The 18315-nt window shown below is 46.0% G+C and overlaps 1 protein-coding gene and 1 non-coding gene across 3 annotated transcripts in view; one reads left to right on the top strand and one right to left on the bottom strand.

Moving 5' to 3' along the window:
- LOC126089452 (ras-related and estrogen-regulated growth inhibitor-like) overlaps window positions 1-18315 on the top strand; it is a 579634-nt gene that overhangs the window by 225114 nt on the left and 336205 nt on the right. The window lies entirely within an intron of this gene.
- On the bottom strand, window positions 726-800 carry Trnas-uga (transfer RNA serine (anticodon UGA)). The gene has a single exon. It is a non-coding gene; the product is annotated as a tRNA-Ser (tRNA).

Raw genomic sequence — 18315 nt, 5'->3', positions numbered from 1 at the left:
TGGAACACTTTTGGAAGACGTCGGAAGCAGCCCTCCGTACGACATTCTTAATGCTATCGCCGATGCAACATGACATATTTTAGCTTTTAACAGCGTTTAGGCGAGGCGCTTTTCCTATCGGGTTGCGTTTAATGACGTTATTGTTGGCGGCCGCGCTGTCGACTTTCTACGGTGTTTCATTAGGCGTCCCGATAAGCGAGCGGGCCCAGCCTCGCCGTGCTGCATGATGGAGGACGCTGTCCATCCGCGCGTGACCCTGCGCGCGCGCCCGCGGCCGGCCAGACTCGATTGCTCGCAGGCACGGAAGGCGTCCGCGACCACATTTCTCTCGCTAACCACACACTCCTCCTCTCCGACCCGCCTCCGCCACACCTATCTTTTATCCCAGTTGCCTATTTCTCAGCGTGAAGGAGTCTGGATATCTGATTGGAAATTTGCTCAGGAACTTGGGGGTGGGTTAACGCCACACTGACAGAAGAAGTGAACCATCCAGAAATCGTGGTGGGATGTCAATGTGGCTTAGTACACGTAAACACCATATACGAGGGTAATCCCAGAAGTAAGGTCTCTAAATTTTTCATAAGTACATAGACCTGTTTATTTCTACAATGGTTTACATCAGTTTACAGCTTGAACATTTAGCTATTTTTCGACATCCAGAATGAGGTTTTCACTCTGCAGCGGAGTGTGCGCTGATATGAAACTTCCTGACAGATTAAAACTGTGTGCCGGACCGAGACTCGAACTCGGGACCTTTGCCTTTCACGGGCAAGTGCTCTACCAACTGAGCTACCCGAGCATGACTCACGCCCGGTCCTCACAGCTTTACTTCTGCCAGTATCTCGTCTCCTACCTTCCAAACTTTACAGAAGCTCTCCTGCGAACCTTGCAGAACTATCACTCCTGAAAGAAAGGATATTGTGGAGACATGGCTTAGCCACAGCCTGGGGAATGTTTCCAGAATGAGATTTTTACTCTGAAGCGGAGAGTGCGCTGATATGAAAAGCTGTGAGGACGGGGCGTGAGTCGGGCTCGGGTAGCTCAGTTGGTAGAGCACTTGCCCGCGAAAGGCAAATGTCCCGAGTTCGAGTCTCGGTCCGGCACGCAGTTAATCTGCCAGGAAGTTTCATTTTTCGCCATAATCACCATTTCTGTCGATGCATTTTTGTAGACGCTGTGGCAGTTTTTGTATGCCCATGTCATACCATCTCGCCGCCATGCTGTTCAGAAATTTATGAACCTCTTCTTGCACCTCGTCGTCGCAGCTGAATCGCTGCGACAACAGTTAACGCTGACAGGTACAGTGAGTCTCTGAAACAACTCAAACTGGCAATTCAGAACCTGAGAAGAGGAGTCTTGAGCAAGGGCGTACACATTCTCCATGACAACGCTCGCCCACACATCGCTCGGCAAACCGTTGCCCTCCTGCAACAGTTTCATTGGAACACCCACCCAGCTATAGTCCTGACTTGGCGCCCAGTGACTATCACCTGTTCCCTAGGTTAAAGGAACATTTGGCCAGAAAGCGATTCAGCTCCGACGACGAGGTGAAAGAAGAGGTTCATAAATTTGTGAACAGATTGGCGGTGAGCTGGTATGACATGGGCATACAAAAACTGCCACAGCGTCTACAAAAATGCATCGACAGAAATGGTGATTAAGTCGAAAAATAGCTAAATGTTCAAGCTGTAAATTGATGTAAACCACTGCAGCAATAAAAAGAGCTATGTACTTATAAAAAAAATAGAAGACCTTACTTTTGGGATTACCCAGGTAGTAGTAATTCTCTGTTGCGGGTAGAATGGTAGTCTCAGCGCGTTAGCGTTGTTCATGTTTAATGTTACCAGACTTCTTACCAGGGTATATTAGGGGCTTCAACAGTGTCAAATGAGTGAGCACTGTGAAAAACGAGCAGATAGCGTTATTAAATCCTGACAGTTTGTAAGCGGCCTCATTGAGAGTTCCCATTTGCATCTCTGGTAGGATAGTGTAATAATCACATTTGCGGACCATTCGGATGTGACAGAAGTGCATCTGGGAACGCGAGAGAGCGTTAAGCAGATGCTAAACAAACTCCACTGGCACACGTTACTAGATAGCCGCTGTGCACCACGGAGAGATTTACCATTGAAATTTCGGGACAGGACAACGTATTACTTCCCCCCACATACATCTCGCGTGTTGACAACGAGGAGAAAATCCGAGAGATTAGAGCCAATAGCGAGGCTTACCGACAAACATTCTTCCTAGGTCCCCCCCTGATGGCTGAGTGGTCAGCGCGACGGACTGTCATACCTAACGGCCCGGGTTCGATTCCCGGCTGGGTCGGAGATTTTCTCCGCTCAGGGACTGGGTGTTGTGTTGTCCTTATCACCATCATTTCATCCACATCGACACGCAAGTCGCCGAAGTGGAGTCATCTGGAAAGACTTGCACCAAGCGATCGGTCTACCCTACGGGAGGCCGTAGCCACACGGCATTTCCATTTCATTATTCCTGTGCACTATTTGCGAGTGGAACAGGGTTGTAGGGATCAGATAGTGGTACGGAAAGTGCCCTCCGCCACACACCATTAGGTGGCATGTGGAGTATGATGTAGATGTAGATCAGACGCTGCGTGCACCACGACCACCACACTAGTAGTAGTAATGAAAGAAGGGTCAGCATTATTCGTTGATGTGGAAATATTTATTTCTATTGAAAATCGATTTCACTCGCTAAGTGACCATCTCTGCGATAGCATTAAAGATCTTTGAATTCTTAAAAGCAAACTCTAAAATTAAATATCTCCACATATCAGTGAAGTGTACATGTCAGACCGAGGGCTGCATTAGTACCTTCGGCCTGATAAATACTCTTCAGTGATATGTTTAAATATAATTTTACTGCTTGTATTTATGAATCCACAGCACTCTAATAATAAGACTGATGGTGGTCACGCAGTGAGTGAAATCGATTTGCAACAGAAATAAAGATTTCTACTTCAACGACCAGTGCTGACCCTCCTTTTATTATTAATCTATGCCATATTCCGCAAGCTACGTAACGGTGTTTGGTGGAGGGTACTTCTGCTACCACTGGCTGTTCCACCATTCCCTGTTCCACAAGCGGATGGGGCGTAGGAAGAATGATCGTTGGAAAGCCTCTGCATTAACTCTTCTCGAATTTTCTCGTCTTAGTCATTCCGTGAGATACATGTGGCTGGAAGTAATATTTCGTCTGACTTGAAATTTCAATAGTAAACCTCTCCGTGATGTACAACGCCTCTCTTGCAGCGTCTGCTATTGGAGTTTGCTGAGCATCTACGTACCGCTCTCGCGCAGACTTAAACGATCCCGTGACGAAACGTGCCGCTCTTCGTTGGATCTTCTCTACCTCTTCTATAAGTCCTACGTGATAAGGGTCTCAGATTGGTGACCAATACTCAAGACTCAGTCAAACAAGCGCGTTGTAACACACTTCATTTGTGGCTCAGCTACAGTACCTTAAGATTCTCCCTATGAATTTCAGTGTGGTGTCTGCTTTTCCTACTATTTGTTTCATACGGTCATTCCACTTAACTTCGCTCTGGATAGTACTGTTTCCTGGCATTGTCACCTTTTTACAACCGTGTCATTTGCAGACAGTCTTAAAGTGCTTCTCACGCTTCCTACTAGACCATTTGTATAGATTGTAAAAGTAACAGTCCTATCGCACTTCCTTGGCGTACTGCGGAAGTTACCTCCGCCTCTGTCGATTTTGTTCTGTTAAGAGAGACTTCCTGAGTTATGTTTCTAAGGAAGTCTTGTATCCAGTCGCAAATATTGTCCGGTATTGGATAAGATCGTAATTTTTGTTTTCACTAAACGGCGGTCACACATGGGGGGGGGTCTAATGCATGCGTGACAAATGATGGGTTAACGAACATGTGCAGTTATAGATTATGTTGTTTTACGATGTTTGAATACGTGTGCTCGCACTGTGTAACAACGACACGAATGTATATAACAGAATTGACAACGACATACAAATGTGTCAGCTTACATTACGTTGACATGGCTTAAAGCCGTAATATCAGCAATTGATAATGCAATAGTGTGTAATAAAAACTTATAACAGTCACTGGCGTAAAGATGATGTCCTTCAGAAAGGTTGGTACATGTTTGGAGAGTTCGATTTTGATTCGGCGGGTACCATTCAATACGTGGTATGTCGTGAACGTCTGCCATTTTTCCGCGATGTGCCCCATAATATTGCCTCTAGGCGCGCAGTCCGGAACCGCGGGACTGCTACGGTCGCAGGTTCGAATCCTGCCTCGGGCATGGATGTGTGTGATGTCCTTAGGTTAGTTAGGTTTAAGTAGTTCTAAGTTCTAGGGGACTGAAGACCACAGAAGTTAAGTCCCATAGTGCTCAGAGCCATTTGAACTATTTGAACCATAATATTGCCATAGGGTCGGAAAGCTTCGACGACCACGTCTTGTGGCGCTTCGAAAGGGAGCTCAAAGACCTGAATGGTTCAGAGACAAAAACAAGCGTGATCTACCGCTACCTTTCCAGTATGCCCGTCAGAATGCTTCAACTCGAGTCCGTGTGTGCGTTGTCGGACTACCTCAGCACAAGCTTCCTCCGTCGTCATTTTACTGTAGACGATACTGCCGGTGATAGGGAAGTGAATACCTATCACTTCCTGGGGATTCAGACGTAGCTCTTCGCGAATGAATAGTTTAGTTTCACAAGCGAGTGGTCGTGCATGATCGGCTTGGAATGTTAACTGTAAGTGTCGCTCGGCGGTAACAGTGCGCCATGAGGTGCACGCTACACAACACGAAATACCGCGACTCGGATATAAACAACTGCGGTGTGCTGTCTGCCGCGCGGAGCCGGTCCGCATGCGAGCACGGCCGAAAGCCGACTTACCCTTCGGTGTCCAACACCGTGACTACACAACCACAACGGCCGGGCTATTCAAATTCACTCGATGTTGACATCTTGAGCTTGGACCGTTCACTGTTTTTATTTTGCTTCTTTTTACATAGTTCGGGACACCTTTCTGTTTTCATACTTGATCTATGTTCTGTTTTTGACGGGCTACCCACTGGCCATTTTACTGCTAAATCCGACGAGATGCGATGAGGAGTTTCCCTTGTAAGTAACAACAGCTATCGTCTTTAGTAATGCAATTACATGGGTCTGGAGTTAATGGCAGTATTGCAAACATCTGCGTTTACATCCCGTCAGCAGTCAAAACACACTACGCTACGGTAAAAAAGTGGTTGCAATAACGAAAAAGTTAGTTTTCTCGCCCGTCTTGCAGAATCGGACACATTTAATTGACTACAGCTGACTTTCTACTCGGTGATAAACTGGTAAAACGTCAGACGGATCACTTAAGCCCGCATATCGCTGTGCTAAGCTGCGTTCATCTTCCTGTAGAACAACGTAGTCCTTTAAATCTTCGCAACCACCAAAATTGCTGTACTGTTTGATTACGAAAACTTAAGCAAAGTAATGCTGAAATCGCCGACAACTGCTGAGTCATTCTATTGTGTTACCTCTTTCTATTGTAGTCGATCTTTCTCGGGCACAGAAGTTTTTGTCCTGGGTAATTATATTTTTGATTGAACAATGTTTACCGTACAGTAACGTAATTCGTCGTAGAGTAGTCATTTCCGACTTCATGAGACCAGTGATCCTCAGCTTACCGAAATTAATACTTGAAGTCTCTACTGGTGGACTTACGGAATCATTATCGAATTATCTGAATGGTACCGCATTCACCATCTAGCTCCGCTTATATTTTCCTTTGGACAATACACCAGTTTCGATTGTATAGCCCTTTTCGTTATTCATTCGTATTCTATAGCAATTCATACAATAAAATGAATCACTTTAGGGTTAAGTGACTAAACATCTGTAAAATTCACGATTGCAGTTGGCATCTCTTAGCGATTCCCACCAATCTGTACACATGAGCGACGAGTGCTCTGGAGTATCTTCGTGGCAAACATTGCTGGTAACAGTAGCTGAATTATTTATTGTTGACGCTGGTGCTCTTGCAAATTTTACCAATGTTTAGAAGGGTGTGCCTGCTTTCTAAAAGTAAGAATATTTGTTTTATCGCTAAAAATTTATCTCATTGTGGCACTTTGATTGGAATATCAAGCAGTCACAATTAGAATAGTGTTAGTTTGTATCACGTTGACCCTCTCATTGTTGATCTCGTCTTTTGCTATTGAAATCAACACAATATGGCTGGTGCTGAATTTGATTTTTGACACTAAAACTATCGGTGATTTGCTTGAAGAAAACGATAAAGAAACAAACAATGGAGAATATAATGAAGACAACAACGACCGCAAGAGAGAAAAGTATGCTAATTTTATTCTTCGAGCTAACCAATGACGACGACATTTTATAACCCACCACTGCGCAAGATCATATTGTGCAGAGCACCGAGCTAGGTCTTGCTAAGATTGTAATAATAGTATCTAAGTCAGAAGACACCCTTCTCACTTCGTCTGTTAACTTCTCTTAGAGTCATAATAATATGCAACTAGTACATAACAAAAATTGTGACTTACTTTTTTATAACATTTTCAATAGTGAAAATATCATAATAGGGTATAAAACAGGACATTTTGTTCTCTTTTCGTATATAACACAACACTGGAAATTAAAATTTCGAATAGTAAACTGTACGATGGGTTAGTAGCAATGCAACATGACTCCCCCACCCCACCCATCCCTTTTAATGGCCTAGGGTTAAAAACGACTAAAGAGTCAAAATTTCGATAGGGTCCAAAACTGAAACAAGGTAACAGTCAAATGCTGAAAGTATCATCTTTCAGGCTGCTCTACAAGGTCGTGTCCCCCAAAGTAGGACAATTCATCCATTTTCAAAACAGTTTCGTAGCTGCTGGTTCTTTTGTTATTGGTATTTTCATTAAAGAAACTAGCCCCTTTGAAGGAAAGGGAACTTTCGAAGTTCCACTCTGACGCTATGGAAATAGGAGGTACAGGGATCCGTGAGTTTCTAACAAATGTCACATTAGCGCGTCACCTCCATCTTTCCAGATCCGTACTAAGACAGGAACCACCGAGGCAGAAAACGCTGAAAGCTACACGGGGTGGTAGACCAATCCTTCAATATCAACACATATCTCTGGGAGGCTTTACCTTGTTTCGTGACGTGACCCCAGCCGCTGACAGGTCACATCCGACTTTCTATGCAGCCAGCTATTAAGTGTGTCGATAGCCGCTCGGGGCGGTGATGGAACATCTAGCCGCGTGTCAGACTAGCCCCACTGCTCGAGCTGGCCAGATGTTCCCAACTCCTGGGAACGGACGAACGACCACCTTGATGACGTCACCGCGTTCGTAATAGCCTCCCCGGGACGAGTCGTACCCGCTGATTATTTACTGCCCGTTGCGAGGCCGCCATATTTTCGTTTATCGGACGAGGGCGTTCGGGAGGCGTGCATCGGCAGAGCACACGGAGCGGGCTCGGTGGCCACACGAGCACTTATCCTCGCGAGGACGGCCCGCGTTACGGGCCTGCCGGGGGCACGCATGCGGGACGCCCAAATTTATTTCACTCTATTTTAAAAGCAATTTACATTAATTACCTAAAAATAGCAGCTGGTGTCGGGCACGCAGCGTGGATAACCGGACGCAGCACTTAGGCCCGGCTATCCGTCATACCGGCGGAGCGAGAGGCAGGGTATGGAGGACGCACGGGACCGCCGCTGCTGCCTCGGCGGCGCCACCGTCGCCCCGGGCGCCGCACCTCGCCGCGTCTCAGGGCTGTCCAGGGTAGTCCACGGCCGCCAGTAATGGCAGCTTGTCAAATTATTTCATCGAACTAAACCAGCTTTTGCGTCAATGACTGTTTATCTTACCACTAAGCGTTTCGATAGTTCACATCATCATCTTTAGCCGGAGAATTGTTTATACAGAGCTGGTGTTGGTGAGGAGTACGAATGTCTTTTCACACTTTCAGAGCAAAGGCACTGTAAGTTATGCTGCATCTTTTGCTAACGCTAAAAATAGTTTAGTTAGGAAAGGCACTTAGCACTTATAATTCACTGTGTGAAGCTCACGTTTTTTGACCTCAAAAGTGCCTTTTCTAACGAAACAATTTTTATCATTAGTGAAACAAGCAACATAACCTACACTGTCCTTGGTCTCCTACTGTGAAAAGACATCTGCGCTCTTCACCAACACTAACAATGTAAATAAACAATTTTTCACCTGAAGATGATGGTGTGAATCATAGAAACGCGTAGTGGCAAAATAAACAAATGACAGTCGTTGAAACTCTATTATTAGTAATTACCAACAGTTGCAGTCCTCATAATGCCGCCCCTTGCGGACGAAATATTCAGAATCTTTCGTACTTCTCAAAAATCGGAGACCACCCTTCAGGAGGTTACATACCAGCTCTCTGATTGTCCGTCCCCGGTAGCTGAGTGGGCAGCACGACAGAATGTCACTCCTAAGGGCCCGGGTTCGATTCCCGGCTGGGTCGGAGATTTTCTCCGCTCAGGGGCTGGGTGTTGTGTTGTCCTAACCATCCCCATTTCATCCCCATCGACGCGCAAGTCGCCGAAGTTGCGTCAAATCGAATGACTTGCACTCGGCGAACGGTCTACCCGACGGGAGCCCCTAGTCACACGACATTTATATTTAGTATCGATTTTCTTCTTGCGCAGCAGGCGGAGAACTAAGGCCCTCCGCACGTTGGACGACTCAAATGTAAACAGCTGTCGACGCGAGTCGGTAACCGGTCGATTGTCTTGGAGGGATTGATACGGAGGAACCACTGGTTGCACCAAGCGGTGCCTTAGTCAAGGTGGCTTCTTCAGTAAACACTTCCGGGCTAAGTTGCCGTGGTCGATCTGTAGAACTTCTTCTCCCTGACGTTTCGTTCTCAACTACGGAGAACAAATTCCGAGGTGAGCCTACATGGGATGATTAGTCAAGGTGGGTTTGGAGGGTACACTGGGACCGTTGAAGGGTAGGATAAAGGGTTAGGAAGGCGGTGTCATCAGCAAACTGGAGAAGATGAACAGGTGTGGGAGGTTTGGGCATATCAGCAGTGTACAGGAGATGGAGGAGATGGAGGAGAGAGGAAAGGACAGAACCTTGGGGCACGCCGGCAGAGGGATAGAAAGAATGGGAGTTGGAATTGTGGATAGTCACATAGGAGGGACGATGCGATAGGAAGGTAGCAACGAGACAGACGAAGTTGATGGGGAGAGCATAGGTCTGGAGTTTGAAGAGGAGCCCAGGATGCCACACGGTCATAGGCGTTCTGGAGATCAAGGGAAACAAAGATAGCGGAGCGACGGGAGTTGGAATCCTCGTTTGGTATTATGACTGGTTTATATATCCTAAATTTTCACTGAAATACTAATTACCGAGTGTGTATTATAATCTTCTGCGAGACTGGGAAAGAAGTGAAGTATACTTGCAGCGTAAACCATCTCCATCTAGTAACCTCTTCAACTTTTGTAGTCCTGTCGTCCTCAGTTGCGTATAATACAGGGTGTCACAAAAACAATGACCCGATTTTAACTTGTAATAATATTGAGACAAACGTCAATGGGTAGCTGAAACAGCGCTAGATGTAATCGGCATGATCTAGAGTTTCAGAAAAAAAATCTGCTAGATGTCGCTATGAGCGCTGACCTGGAACGTGCAGCCAGTCTCGTGCAATATGGCGTCCGCGCAACAGAAGACGTATTGTGTTACTGAATTTAGTCGTACTCAATCAGTGATAGCAGTTCAGCGGGCGTTTCATATTCGATTTCGTGCTAAACCACCACCACCAAGGAACATTCGACGGCGGTATAAACAGTTTGAAGAAACAGGGATATCAGCTGCTGTAGCTTCAGTGACAGAAGACACCTAACGCTCAGTTTGGGATGAATTCTGCTATCGGCTAGATGTTGCCCGTGCAGGCAATGAAGAACATATTGAACGTTTATGATGGATTTTTATAAACTTCTGTCTTTTCTGGGTAATTTTGTATGTTTGGCGCTGTTCTAGTAGGTTTTACATTTTGAACTCATAATTTCAGACAGTTATTCAGGGTCGTAGTGAACGTTTTGCATAGAAAGTGTAAAGATAACAAGTGCTCATGGCTCGCCGGCCGAAGTGGCCGAGCGGTTCTAGGCGCTACAGTCTGGAACCCCGCGCCCGCTGCGGTCGCAGGTTCGAATCCTGCCCCGGGCATGGATGTGTGTGATGTCCTTAGGTTAGTTAGGTTTAAGTAGTTCTAAGTTCTAGGAGACTGATGACCTCTGATGTTAAGTCCCATAGTGCTCAGAGGCATTTTTTTTTAACTTTCAGCAATCAGATTAAGAACACCGGAAACTATGAATCCCACATCGATATTAGACTGTTGGCTGTTTTCGAATATTTTTACGTGTTACTATCTTTCCATCGCCACCTCAGGAAATACTAAGAATGTCTTAGTAACTGTTGGTGTAATTTATGTTCTGGCCTTGAAGTTTCATGTGTTCACTGACAAAAAAAAGGCTCTGAGCACTATGGGACTTAACATCTGTGGTGATCTGTCCCCTAGAACTTAGAACTACTTAAACGTAACTAAACTAAGCCAGGCGCTGACATTTTCCAAGTTATTGACGGTCAAATACTAGCGAAGACAAATTCTGTTTCCAGCTCGAAATGTTTGTTTTCATAGGGTAGTGCTTGAAGCGAAAATGTTTCAGTACTGACTAGTAAAGGCTCATGAGTGCCTCTAAAAGGTCAATGACTAATAGACAAGGACTTCATGACATAACTGCGATGATAAATATGATAAGTGGTGTACGATAAAGACAATGTTTACAACTATGAAACTAGTATCAGTGTTAACTTAATGAGGCTAACGTCTCTAGTAGACTAATATAGCTGAAATGCTAAATGTTTTGCTATTACGAATGCAAATATTCCTGTGTGAAGGTAACCCGAACTGATATTCTGCATCTGTAACCCATGCAGCTGCGCGGGATTAGCTGCGCTGTCTCAGGCGCTGAAGTCATGGACTGAGCGGTTGGTCCCGACGGAGGTTCGAGTCCTCTCTCGGGCATAGGTGTGTGTGTTTGTCCTTAGGATAATTTAGGTTAACTAGTGTGTAAGCTTAGGGACTGATGACCTTAGCAGCTAAGTCCCGTAAGGTTTCACACACATTTGAACATTTTTTTGTAACCCATACAACGTCGACAACGCGTGGTACAAAGTTGTGTGACATATCAAAAATACAGCATAAGAACTTAAATCTCTGTTCTCTCTTTCATATGTTTTGCAAGCACACAGAGCACAGTATCTGCTTTGGCATCGTCGTGCATAGTGTAATTCTTGTAGAAGACATTATATAAAAACTGATAAACAAACTGGAGCTAATTTTCACAAATATGATTAATAGTTCTTGCCAAGTTATTGTGTATCTGGCACGCTGCCTTCATTCTACCTTACACAAATGCTTAAAAGATTTACTCATTTATTTTAGCAGTCAGATGAGAGCACCAGAATTTCTTCAGTGTGCGATTTGGACAACAGATGTTCTCAGAGAAACCTCATTTTAAACTTTTTAAAGTAGTTTCATAGAGAAATACATTAAACAATAATGCCGTCGTTCCCACACTGATTCTGCAAAAGCACAAAAACTGCAAATACGTCTATGACAGTATTAAGAGTTTAGTTCCTTTCATGAAAAGTAGCTGCTAACCGAATAAAAAGAACGTGCCGTGGATTGGGACTTCATTCAGTGAAAATACGAGACTCTTCTCCAGAGACATTATCAACAGAACGGATCCGCTACGCAATCTTCTAGCAATATAGCACGCAAATGGTTTTAGAAAAGTTGCGTGATATGTTGCAAACCGGAGAGTCGCGGAGGGTTGGAAAATTGCGACTTAAGCAATGTCGAAATATTTTTGAGGTAGGCCGGTTCTGCAACGCACCTTTGAATGGAGAGCCTCATGTTGCAAGTCTTCGAGTTTCGCGAACAATGCCGGGTAACGAGCGGCCCAGCCAGGCGTGCCGTTGTGGCCGCTGTGGCGGCGGCGGAGGCGACTGGGTCGCGATGTCACCGCCTGCCGGTTCCGCAATGACGGCGGTGACGAAACGCGACGGCCGGCGCTCACGTGCGCGGGGCCAAATTTGGTGGCGCATGCGCGTTGGCCAATGCCGGTGGGCGGGGCAGCTGGCAACGGGACGCGACGAACTGCAGGCGCCGGCTAGGGCGGCTACCCGCTGCGCACCCGTCGCTGCAGCTGCGGTACGCCAGCTTCGTACTCGCAGTAAAGCTCTTACAATGTCACTTGCAACACGGGCGAGGAGTGATTAGACCTGAAATTTGTTAATGCCGCACGGCTCGTTACATTCACATTTAAGTTCTCACTATCGCCAATTAAGTGCATAACTCCCGGGGTCTCATGCAGGAAATGTGAATTGCAAGTCGTATCGCCAACCCCTTTCTTTCTCTTAGGAGTAACGTTGACATCTGCCGTTATTTTCGTATCTACTGATGTCATTGGTCGATTAAGTGCCATTAAAACCTATGCGCCATTTCGTCGCCCAGATCTCAAGGGCCTCACAGGCTCCTTGGAGAAGGTGTAGTGCTGCGGGCCACCTAATTCTCGTTAGCAGCGCCATATCGTCACCACAGGTGGCTCTAGCGATCCTCGGGGTCGTCGGTAGGTCTGACGTAAGCACCGATCCATGGCCAAAAGCCAGCACGTACATTACGCACTGTGGATGTCTCTTCTTCGATGCGGACAATGAACGTGAGTCGCTGAAGATATGTTGTGGGCACCGTCGGTGGTCGTTGCGGGTTGAAAGATTGTCGCGGAAGAAACCCTCTTGTTGTCACTCCGGAGCAAACGGTAGGCAGTTTCTTTTTGGAGGCGCCACCGTCGGGCTGCCCACAATGCTGCTCAAGCCGATGCGCGGCGAATGCGTGCGCTGGCATGCGAAGGCCTCGCGAAGGTGACAACTCTGAGTCGGCACACATTCATTCGTTCGTTCATTCAGCAATTCATTCATTCACAAATCGTGTTACGTAAAAGCCTTCATGAAGGAGAGCTTTCAGGGATGTGGAAGAACTCAAGCTATACAGGAACAGGCAGAGGCAAACACTTATGAAACTTCTGTAGAGTATACTGACAACAAATAGTGACTACCACTACTCTAATCAAATTGGTAACTCTGGTAGCTACGTTGTACATTTACGTCAGGAGAAAAACATAGCTAAATAAAACGTTCTCGGTTTTCAAGCCGCGTCATTTCGAATTCGAATTGACTCGGCTTGAAAACCGAGAATATTTTATTCATGTATGCCGTCGCGAAATACTCCGAGGACACAAAAAACGTATCCATTATAATTATCCGGGCTGTTATCCCGTGGTCGGTTGATAAATTCTGTGTCATTTCCCAACGTTTCGTCCCCGTTCAGAAATGGTTCAAATGGCTCTGAGCACTATGCGACTTAACTTCTGAGGTCATCAGTCGCCTAGAACTTAGAACTAATTAAACCTAACTAACCAAAGGACATCACACACATCCATGCCCGAGGCAGGATTCGAACCTGCGACCGTAGCGGTCGCTCGGCTCCAGACTGTAGCGCCTAGAACTCCGGCCGGCTTCGTCCCCGTCTGCGGAGGACATCTTCAAGGGGTTCCGTAGCTCGATGGAAGGTCCAACACACCCACTGGCTCGCTACTGACTGCCGCTAAATTCAGTGTCTGCGCGCTCCCGCGCCGAGGCGTGACGTCACGTGTTTTGAAAACGTCATTGCAACTGGCCGCTATCCGCTGCCGTCGATCGCCGTTGCCATCACCCAGTGGTGGACGGGTGGTACACATCTTCTTCAACACCGGCATCCATATACCGTTTAATTTCACGCCCTCCTCCTTTCGATTGAAATTATTAGGGTCTTTGGTGATTTCGCTTGCCTCCCTGTAGAGCCTTTCGTAATATCCGCATGCGGCCGCTAGTACTTGCGTCTCCTCGAAACGAATGTAGTGGTTACCTGGCTGGAAAGCATGCTCGTTCCGTTTCTCCCCTTCTACAATTGCCCTTGTGCTCTTCCAAACGTTTTGAAACAGTTCGCTTAGCGGTACCCACATACAGATGTGTACCACCCGTCCACCACTGGGTGATGGCAGCGGCGATCGACGGCAGCGGACAGCGGCCAATTGCACTGACGTTTTCAAAACACGTGACGTCACGCCTCGGCGCGGGAGCGCGCGGACACGGAATTTAGCGGCAGTCAGTAGCGAGCCAGTGAGTGTGTTGGACCTTCCATCGAACTACGGACCGCCTTGAAGATGTCCTCCGCAGACGGGGACGAAACGCTCGGAATTAACACAGAATACATCAACCGACCACGGCATAACAGCCCGAATAATTGTAATGGACATGACATTTCCGGCCGTGAAAGTCCACATTTTAGTAACAAAATCATAGCTACTTTTTTTTAAAAAATCCGTTGCTATTCCTCAAGTAAAACACAGCTGCTGTTCTTATCTAATACTTAAAAAAAACCGTTTATGTAATTTTACACAGTCTTCTATCAACAGTCTATATACGGGCAAAGTCAAGTCCTCTGTAATCCAGGTATTAGAGTTGAGTTACGTGTAATTTCCATTCATGACTCCAAGTATGCTGACAAACTGCAGGAGGACTGGATCATGGGATATTTCATTGGCCGGCTGTTGTGGCCGGGCGGTTCTAGGCGGTTCAGTCTGGAACCGCGCGACTGCTACGGTCGCAGATTCGAATCCTGCCTCGGGCATGGATGTGAGTGATGTCCTTTGGTTAGTTAGATTTAAGTAGTTCTAAGTCTAGGGGACTGATGACCTCAGATGTTAAGTCCCATAGTGCTCAGAGCCATTTGAACCATTTTGATATTCCATTGCATTGCATATGAGGGTTATTCGGAAAGTAAGAAATGACTGGTCGCGAAACGGAATCCACAGTGAAAAACCGATGAAGCTTTGCACACATGTTTCGGGCAGTTTTCTCTAATATTCGCTCTTCTCAGTTCTGAGCACACAGTGAGCACGTAAAAGGCTCCTAGTAAATTGTGTCTCCCGCCATGTACAGGCTTTCTCCTCATTTCTTGCAGCTCCACGTAAAGTAACTGTCATGGATTTCCTTCTTCATGACAGATTTCGGCCGCGCGGGATTAGCCGAGCGGTCAGGGGCGCCGCAGTCATGGGCTGAGCGGCTGGTCCCGGTGGAGGTTCGAGTCCTCCCTCGGGCATGGATGTGTGTGTTTGTCCTTAGGATAATTTAGGTTAAGTAGTGTGTAAGCTTAGGGACTGATGACCTTAGCAGTTAAGTCCCATAAGATTTCAAACACATTTGAACATTTTGAACAGATCTCGGCAGTACACTGTAGGAGCAGGGAGGGCGTTCCTCTGATATTTTTGATGAGAAGTTTTTGATCACCCATCTTGAAGCTGGGAATTGGCTCCCTCTGATTTTCTGCTCAAATGAACCACTGGACTTGAAGACAACTTTTTGGCACACACAACGAACTGATGAGCGTAGGGAAGGCCGGAAAGCACAGGCGGCTGCCTTCTATGACAGGGTAATGGAAAGTTGGTAACACGTTACCAAAGATGTCTTAGTCGGAGCAACGACTATGCAGACCAGTAGCTGGAATGCGTAGCTAACTATCGAATATAAAACACTTTTGATTTTCATTGTAGCATTCACTTCACGACCAATCGTTACTTACTTTCCGAATAGTCCCCGTACATAGGGATTTTAATTTTCCTGGCCCTAACAGAGGCCAGATGTTAGTTTGTAGACTTTGTACAATATTCTTAGTGCACGATTTTACAGACTAAATACTCTTTTATTTATGTGTGTGGAGTCCGTTCTCCCCATATATATATATATATAATAGAGATGAAGAAGACTAATTAATCACTTCAGTGAAGACGCACAACACGCTAAAATTCTCACGGAGATCAGCGAAATGTCGTGAGTTTTGGGGATAATGGGCCAAGTACACTACGCCAATAGTGTGTGGACAATTTGAGAATCTCAGTCTGGCGGGTGTCTCGAAACGGTAATGCGTACAGTTGCGATGATCACTGTGTCCGTGTGGCGCAGGGCTGACCGCATCAGTTTAGTAAACAAAAGATTTGAGTTCGAATCCCTGTTCAACACAAATTTTCAATTTCCCCATTGATTCAATCAATGCTCACTAACAGCTTATGTCAGTCATTTATTTGTGTAATTACTTTTGAATACATTATGGGAGTGACAGTGATCAATGTTACTAAAATGTAAACTTTCACGTTGGGAATCACCACAGGATTCATCAACCGACCACGGCATAACAGCCCGGATAATTATAATGGACAGTGATCAATGTGTTACAAATATCACTCAGTGATTCTCCAGCAGAAGGAGGTTCTTACTCATTGGTCTGAAGATGACCACAGTAGTAGTCGAAACCGGTCACCATAATAAATAAATTGTGATCAAGACTGTTTTTGATAGTAAGTAGTTTTTTGGGTCTTGATTTCTAATTATTTGCAATGCTTTAGATACGTAATTAGGAGGAAATAAGTCGAAGTATGCAACGTACCTACTGACCATCTCTACATGACAACAAATGGAGAGAGATCTTTGGGTGCAGAGCAGACTATTGGTTAACTTATCCACATGATAGTACCATCATATGGATGCTGCGGATCTACATGCATGAAGCCTCCTCCAGTTTGAAGCGACTGATTTCCACTTCTGGCTACTATAAGATTTTGCTGGCGAAACGTTGAACCCTAGTCTCCCCTCCTTTATTGGTTAGTTCCTTTTGACCTGCTACCGATGTTAAGTTTTTAAAAAAAATGGTTCAGGTGGCTCTGAGCACTATGGGACTTAACTGCTGAGGTCATCAGTCCCCTAGAACTTAGAACTACTTAAACCTAACTAACCTAAGGACATCACACACATCCATGCCCGAGGCAGGATTCGAACCTGCGACCGTAGCGGTCACGCGGTTCCAGACTGTAGCGCCTAGAACCGCTCGGCCACTCTGGCCGGCTGTTAAGTTTAAACCTGCCCATTGTTTCTCTAGAGTCGGACCACCAGTGTGCATGGAGCCCGTGGCATCCAGGTTATTGCGCTGGTAAAGGCCCGTTGAAGGCAAAGGTGTCCGCTTGACCTCGCGCATGGGAAAAGAGCGTGAGCGCGCGAGGTCTGCAAGCACCCAATGGGTCAAGGTGGCACCTGCCGCCTATTAAGTGCCCTGGGTTACTACTGTGCGCCCGTCCGCAGTCTGTAATTTGGCGTCCACGAAGGAAAACAATTTAATCGTCCCAAATATGGCAGCTGGTCCGGCAACCGGGTCCCCAGCAAAGTGACCTGATTCACTGGCTGCATCCTGTTGCACAGGGACCTGTCGGCCTACTGATCACACCCACCAGCGCCGCCGATCTGCGGTACAGCATTATGTGGCGCCAATGTATAAAGGATGTCAAAATAACACCTTTCAGCCGTCAATTTTCAGCTTTATTCCACTCAGCAACCAGTTTCAGCGTTTTGCTACGCCATCTTCAGGCCCCTGACACGTGTAGGAATAATCTACCTCTGCAGGTGATGTTTGAGGTGGTCACAGTAACAAATATCTAGTAATACCAATATTGCTGCCCCCTGTTCTGATCACAAGCGAGGTAGATTATTCCGACACGTCTGTCAGGGGCCTGAAGATTGTTTAGTAAAACGCTGAAACTGGTTGCCGAATGGAATAAGGTTGAAAAATGACGGCTGAAAGGTGTTCTATCGAGCAGCGGAGTCCCCCAATAATCGCTAAAAACATGGACATATAGAGAGTTATTGTATAACTTCTGTAGACTGTATACGACATACGCAGTTGATAAACCCCTGTGATATTGAAAGTACTGTCTCCGTATTTGCCGTTTTATTACCTGAGAGCACATCATGAAGAGTGTCTTAGCCAATGGTCACGTTTTCCATGTTTCAATCTTCGCCGATTCTGAGAAGAAATTCCTCATTCCTTACCTTAACAGTTCACCTTATGCATCTGTAGCATCACAGTTCAAACACCTCTATTCTCTTTTGTATCGGTTTTCCCACATTCCATGACTGACTACCATACAATTCACTGCTCCAAATGTACGTTCTCGGAAATTCCTTCCTCAAATTAAGACCTGTGTCTGACACTGGTAAACTTCTTTTGGCCGTGAATGCCCTCTTTGCCTGTGCTAGTCTCCTTTTTATGACCTAACATCGCCCGTTATCCGTTATTTTACTCCTAAGGTAAAAGTATTCCTTAAGTTCGTCTACT

The sequence above is a fragment of the Schistocerca cancellata genome, chromosome 1 (genome assembly GCF_023864275.1).
Source record: "Schistocerca cancellata isolate TAMUIC-IGC-003103 chromosome 1, iqSchCanc2.1, whole genome shotgun sequence".
NCBI classification, from domain to species: Eukaryota; Metazoa; Arthropoda; class Insecta; order Orthoptera; family Acrididae; genus Schistocerca; species Schistocerca cancellata.
Note: the sequence above shows the minus strand (reverse complement) of the source record. Positions and strands in the feature narration are given on the sequence as shown.